The sequence below is a fragment of the Procambarus clarkii genome, chromosome 14, assembly GCF_040958095.1.
Source record: "Procambarus clarkii isolate CNS0578487 chromosome 14, FALCON_Pclarkii_2.0, whole genome shotgun sequence".
Taxonomy (NCBI): Eukaryota; Metazoa; Arthropoda; class Malacostraca; order Decapoda; family Cambaridae; genus Procambarus; species Procambarus clarkii.
The window spans coordinates 16487102-16493000 of NC_091163.1; the positions used below are offsets into that span (position 1 = coordinate 16487102).

Below are 5899 nucleotides of genomic sequence, written 5' to 3' on the forward strand. Positions count from 1 at the left end.
ACTGTCCCCAAGAGGGCATTTGAAGGCATAGACGACGTTAGTCTCTTTTTAAAGCGTTCTGTTTTGTGTCTGGAGAGTTTCTCATGAGTAGGCTGGCCGTTTTTCTGGTTTTATAGTAAATCGTCAGTTGTATCCTCTGATTTTTGTCTGTAGGGATAACGTTTCTATTAACAATATCTTTCAGGACCCTTTCCTCCGTTTCCTTCGTTTCTATGTTTGTTGCTTCGCAGCCATCAGGAGTCCATGTAGTCTGGTGACTTTAAGATATCTTGCAATCACTTACGAGGTAATGATTTGCATCTCAGGTTGAGTAGAATGTTTCATTTACATCAGTAATATTATCGATAATTTTTTTTCTGGAAAATGCTGCCCCGAGTGAGGATCGAACTCACGACCTTGAGATTATGAGACTCACGCGCTGCCTGCTGCGCCACCGAGGCGCATTCCGATCATTTGATGGTATCTACTATGGCATAAAGTCTGTTCCATCCTCTCGAACATTTCCAGCAGAATCGTCTCAAAATTCAAAAGTTTTTCTCCCGTTCAATTACTTAGTGAAGCGAGGTATGTCAATAGTTCTGACTACTCTTCACTTGGTCTGATTCAGCTCAGAAGGTTGTGCGAATTCTCAGAGACACTTTTAGCGGATCTAAAACCTAGCAGCAGCAGCAGCAATATCCTGAAGTCTGCTGACCTATATGAGATATGTGGCTCATCCGGCATAATAGTGTGATGATAGAAATAATGTGACTTTAACGTTGTCTCGCTGAAAACAACAATATAAATTTTATGAAATGTACAATACAAAAATAATATTTAGGAGATATGTGTCAAAGGATTGTGAAGAGTAATATTGTGTATCGATGAGACCGGAGCCACCATTGTGGCCAGGTGTTTTCATTCCGGTTCTTTTGATAATTAAAACCTATTGTTTAAATTATGTTCCTCGTTAGCTTTGACACTATAGTCAAGTGAACTCTTCTTATTGTAAAAATATTAAATTATTTAGCAGCTGATATTTCATATATTATATTACCTGCATTATGAAAATATAGTCTCTTTAACCAATTCATATTGGGGTTAATTCGCGTTTTACTTATTCGCTATTTACTGGCAGTTGCCTTATATCTAATATAGACTTTATTAGGTATTTACTGAACTTTTATCAGGCATCAGTTGTTTAGCGAACTTATCAGGTATTTGATGCTGTAGAGTGTTACCCTGATATGAAGGCAATAATTTTATTATAAAGTTTTATTAATTTATACTCTTCTCATCACTTAATTAAAAGACGCCCTACAATCTCTAAGAACTTATCAACTTTCAAGTACATTATCGCATTTTGTAATTCTAAGTAATAATACTTGATCACTAGTCCCTAGCTCACTCCTTATTTCGATTTAATTATTTGTGTCTCCCTGTTACTTAACACTAAGTCAAAAATATTATTTTCTCGCGTTGGCTCCTTAATGTGTTGCTTAAAAAAAATTCTACTTCGATATTTCCTGTTTCGTTAAACCAGTCTATTCCACAAATATTAAAGTCGCCCTTAACACAATCACTGATCTAGAGGTTTTAGATATTTCATCTCATAGATACTTTGCTTCTCTTCTGTCTAAGTTTGGTGGCCTGTATATAACTTCTATTATTATTAAAAGGTAAGATCATTATTTTTTTCTTTTCATTTGGTTTCCTATGAAGACTGAAGTGTCTTAATACACACTCGCTAGAGCGATGCATGACATGGGGAAATATGATCAGAGATTTTAAATGGGTTTGGGGACTAAATTACGGTGGATGTGAACAGGGTCTTCATACCGTCAGAACAGATCAGAACCCACAACGATGTTGTTTAAGCTTGATCACTTTCGTTTGAAAAGCGATATTGAAATATTCTGGTTTTAAATGAGGATTGTGGGTGAGCGCCTGCAAGTTAGCATTATTAAAACAAATAGCATTACAGGTTTTAAGAAACATGAGAATATAATAATGTAGGGCAGTCCAGAAGGTCTGTTAGTCCTCATGAGGAATCACGGATTTAAATATACTCAGTGGATTGGGTTATTTGTGTTCTACTACGTTATTTCGTGGTTTATTCATTGCATCTGAATATCTACCCCACACTCATTTTTAAAGCTAATCTACGCTGTATCAATCCAGCGATTTGTTCAGGAAATTGTTCCATAAATCAACAATTCTTTTCTGAACTATTAGTTAACCTGATTTTACCTTCATCTAAACTTATTTAATTTATATGTATTGTTTCTTGTTCTATTTTGCCTTGATGTATTTAAAGATTTCTTTACATCTCCTTTCTTCTATCCTTTCATTAATTTACACTTCATTAATGTCACCACTTCTTACTAGAGAATGTAAACCTGTAAATTGTTTATTTTCGAGCCTGTGTTTTTAATTATTCATGCATATTGTAAACAACAGATGTCGCAAATAGGACCCTGAGGCACTTTACTAGTATAGATATCTCTAGTGAATAGAGACAAAATACTTGTTTATAATACCACCGGTTTCTTTGTCATTGTTAGTTACCTCGCCAGTCTCAGCTTTCAGTAGACCAGTCTTCCTAATGTTTCATATTTCTAATCAAAACAATCTTTAGGATTGTCTCTTCCTACCCCGATAACGTGGTTCCTATTTGCCTTTACCTTTTTTCATTTGGTTTTAAGATTTCTTACCAGTTTCAGAAACTGTTCTTGATAGATTGAATATGTTCATGGGCAAGTGGAGGCAAATTTAAACAGGAACTACCTAGTAATGGTCCATTGCCTTCTGCAGTACTCCCTACTTGTTTTGATCTTGTGTTTAACAATTTGTCTATTAGAGAAAATGGGCATTGTTCAGGAGTAAAATAAAATAAAATAACCCTAAGCAACATAATTTGGAATTCAGTTGTGATTTTTATTTTAAGGTCTACATTGTTTTGTATGCTAATTGCCCAAGCATGATAATCAGTATCCCATGTGGTCTAGTGGCTAGGATACCTGGCTTTCACCCAGGAGCCCCGGGTTCGATTCCCGGCATGGGAAATGATTTAAAACTAATAATACATGATTTTGTTTCTTTCGCTCAGGAGCGGCCTGGAAGGAGGATCTAACTCACGGCTGTGAAATTAAGAAACGCTCTCCACCACCAAGACGTAGATTAACAAGACACATTGTTTGTCATCAAGGGAAATTATGTCAGTTTCGGCCTGCTTACTATCCCATAAAGTCATATTATTATACTTGCCGACTGCATCCTTAGCCACCAAAACATGCTATGGCACTGGCGGACTTGAAAGTACGTCATTAATGTTTATTATAACAACTGCGTACTACAAACATTGGTATCAAGGCTTATTATTAAATAATATGTCTTCATGGCTTATTATGAAGTTTGCATACTACATTCCACGACACCAAGTGATATTATGACGCATGCGTACAACACCGTCAAGTTATTTAATGACAATTGCATACTACATATTACGTCAACAAAGCATTTTATATATGCTGCATATTATGACATCAAGGCATATTACAGCAAGTGATACCTATACTCCTCCCTTCGAGTGAATCATATATTTATTTGGGTATTGTTATAAGAAAACGAGATGCAAATAGTGCAGGATTGATAGGCAGACAGACAAGCGTATAGGTAGATAGCTATCTTGATAGAAAATTGATCTATGTCTTTCTTGATAGAAAGATTGATTGATCTATGCCGCCTGAAAGATAAAAGAGAGTGAGATAATAAGAAAACTTTTTTAGATACATATCATTCACATTTTTTCTATCTCTATTACAATTTTTTTGGAGGTTAGATTGTTCTCGTTTTCTTCAGGATTACCAATAACCACATCTGTACATCTGTGTTCGTTCACTCTGCTAGACAGTTTTCCAACATTGTATGTACAATGGAAATAAGTAAAAGATATATTTCATCATCATCATTGTCCCAAGGGTTCCAGTGGGTAAGTCATCACGCTTTTCCCCCGGAAACCTCGGTTAGGATTCTAGCAAGGGAAACATTTTGATTAATTATTAAAATTTGTTGACATATCTCTGAAAATAGCTTTTCCTGTTGTTAATTTTAATCACGACTGTTATTCTCACACTTACAAGCTCCAAACAGTACCACTTAAGCTGTAATAAGCCACGAGAGAGACCGAGAGTAGGAGTGAGAGAATTATCAGGGATAAGCACCAAGCCATTACGACTATATAGCACTTGGAAGGGGACAAGAATAAGGATTTGGATGGGAAGTGGGTGGGGATGGAATGGTCTCCGTGCATGAAGCGAGACCATCGCTCTACCATCCATCCCAAGTTGTTGGGCATCGAAAGGAAGAATGAGAGAAAGAAAACAAGAAAGTAAGTGATAATCAGAAGAAGGCGACATGCAGAGAAGAAGCAACAAGATTTTATTTAGTGCATATCCTCGTTATTATTAAGCAACGCTTCAATTAATCCACAAAGCTCTTAAATAGGGACAAATTTAACAGAGAGCCAAAAATGCTATTTTCCTACTTTGCAATCCACTGTTCAGACACCCGGGTAGAGTGTAAATAACCGTACAGAAGGAAGAACACTCTGCACTATAAAATCTGTTTCAATTTTTCCCTTGTTTGAAGCGCATCGGTTTTTTTTATATACAAGTAGTTTTATAATAATGTTCGTCTAACCATTTGTGTACCTTAATTAATTTTATGAAACCCTTACACCAGGACAAAGCTGGACAAGCGTTGTGGATATAATGGAGAATATAAACATTGATAACGTTGATTCTCTGCTAATTGAACGTTACTTAAATATGTTTTGCATTAGAGACTCCTTAGCAGAGTTTGCATTAGATTCTTTAGTAACTTAGTTACACATGCATTCATATCTACTGTATTTTTTCTATCTTAAGTTTGGTCCTTAAGCTTTAAGCTACATGTAGGCCAGTGGGTAAGATACTCGAATCCAGGAAGCCAAGTAATACTTAGATTTACATTTACAATCTCAAGCAATTGTTTCCGAAAACTAGTGCCCCGAGCGAGGATCGAACTCACGACCTTGAGATTATGAGACTCACGCGCTGCCTACTGCGCCATCGAGGCTATGCATGTATCATGTAAGCTTAAAAGTTATATTAAAAGTATGAAAAGGGGAATAGAATAAAAATTTTATTCCAGGATAAACTTTCTATGTATAATTATAGTGTCCACCAGAGACACTGTACCCGAGAGACTTACAGCTGTTTTCCAATACTTACAGTGTGATAAATATAGCCCTCTTGCCTCTCTGCCTTCAAAGTAATCAATATTATTGAATGTTTAAATCATCATCATCAATACCTTTCTTCCAACTTTTATGGGAAAAGAAGTTATCAGCCCTATTGAAATAGAAAAGCAAAAAAAAAAAAGAGGAATAACATGTCTAAAAAAGAATTCCTTGTCCATCTGCTATAAAACTGTGACATCTTCATGATGAAAAAGTACCCTTAAACTAATGAGTACATAAACAGCAGAACCCATCCACTAAATACAATTAGGTGTAAAGGGTTACTTGTGAGCAGTCATTAACAAAATGTCAAACTTTCCCTTTCGTAATTAACTAATGGCATTCTCTCTTCTTACCTGTCACTTGAATGCTCTCGTAACCAATCTAATCTTCGTTCAGTTAAATTGACTAAAACATCTTAGTAAATCATTCGTGCTTTTGATCAATTATTTAACAAATACCTCTAATACTTATTTTATATATATATATATATATATATATATATATATATATATATATATATATATATATATATATATATATATATATATATATGTCGTACCTTGTAGCCAGAATGCATTTCTCAGCCTACTATGCAAGGCCCGATTTCCCTAATAAGCCAAGTTTTCCTGAATAAAT

The 5899-nt window shown here is 35.3% G+C and overlaps 3 non-coding genes across 3 annotated transcripts; 1 reads left to right on the plus strand and 2 right to left on the minus strand.

The window, feature by feature from the left end:
- Nucleotides 1-367: 367 nt before the first annotated feature.
- On the minus strand, nt 368-440 carry TRNAM-CAU (transfer RNA methionine (anticodon CAU)). Its single transcript has one exon. It is a non-coding gene; the product is annotated as a tRNA-Met (tRNA).
- Nucleotides 441-2972: 2532 nt separating this feature from the next.
- Nucleotides 2973-3044, plus strand: TRNAE-UUC (transfer RNA glutamic acid (anticodon UUC)). Its single transcript has one exon. It is a non-coding gene; the product is annotated as a tRNA-Glu (tRNA).
- Nucleotides 3045-5024: 1980 nt separating this feature from the next.
- On the minus strand, nt 5025-5097 carry TRNAM-CAU (transfer RNA methionine (anticodon CAU)). The gene has a single exon. It is a non-coding gene; the product is annotated as a tRNA-Met (tRNA).
- Between the last annotated feature and the right edge of the window lie 802 nt (nt 5098-5899).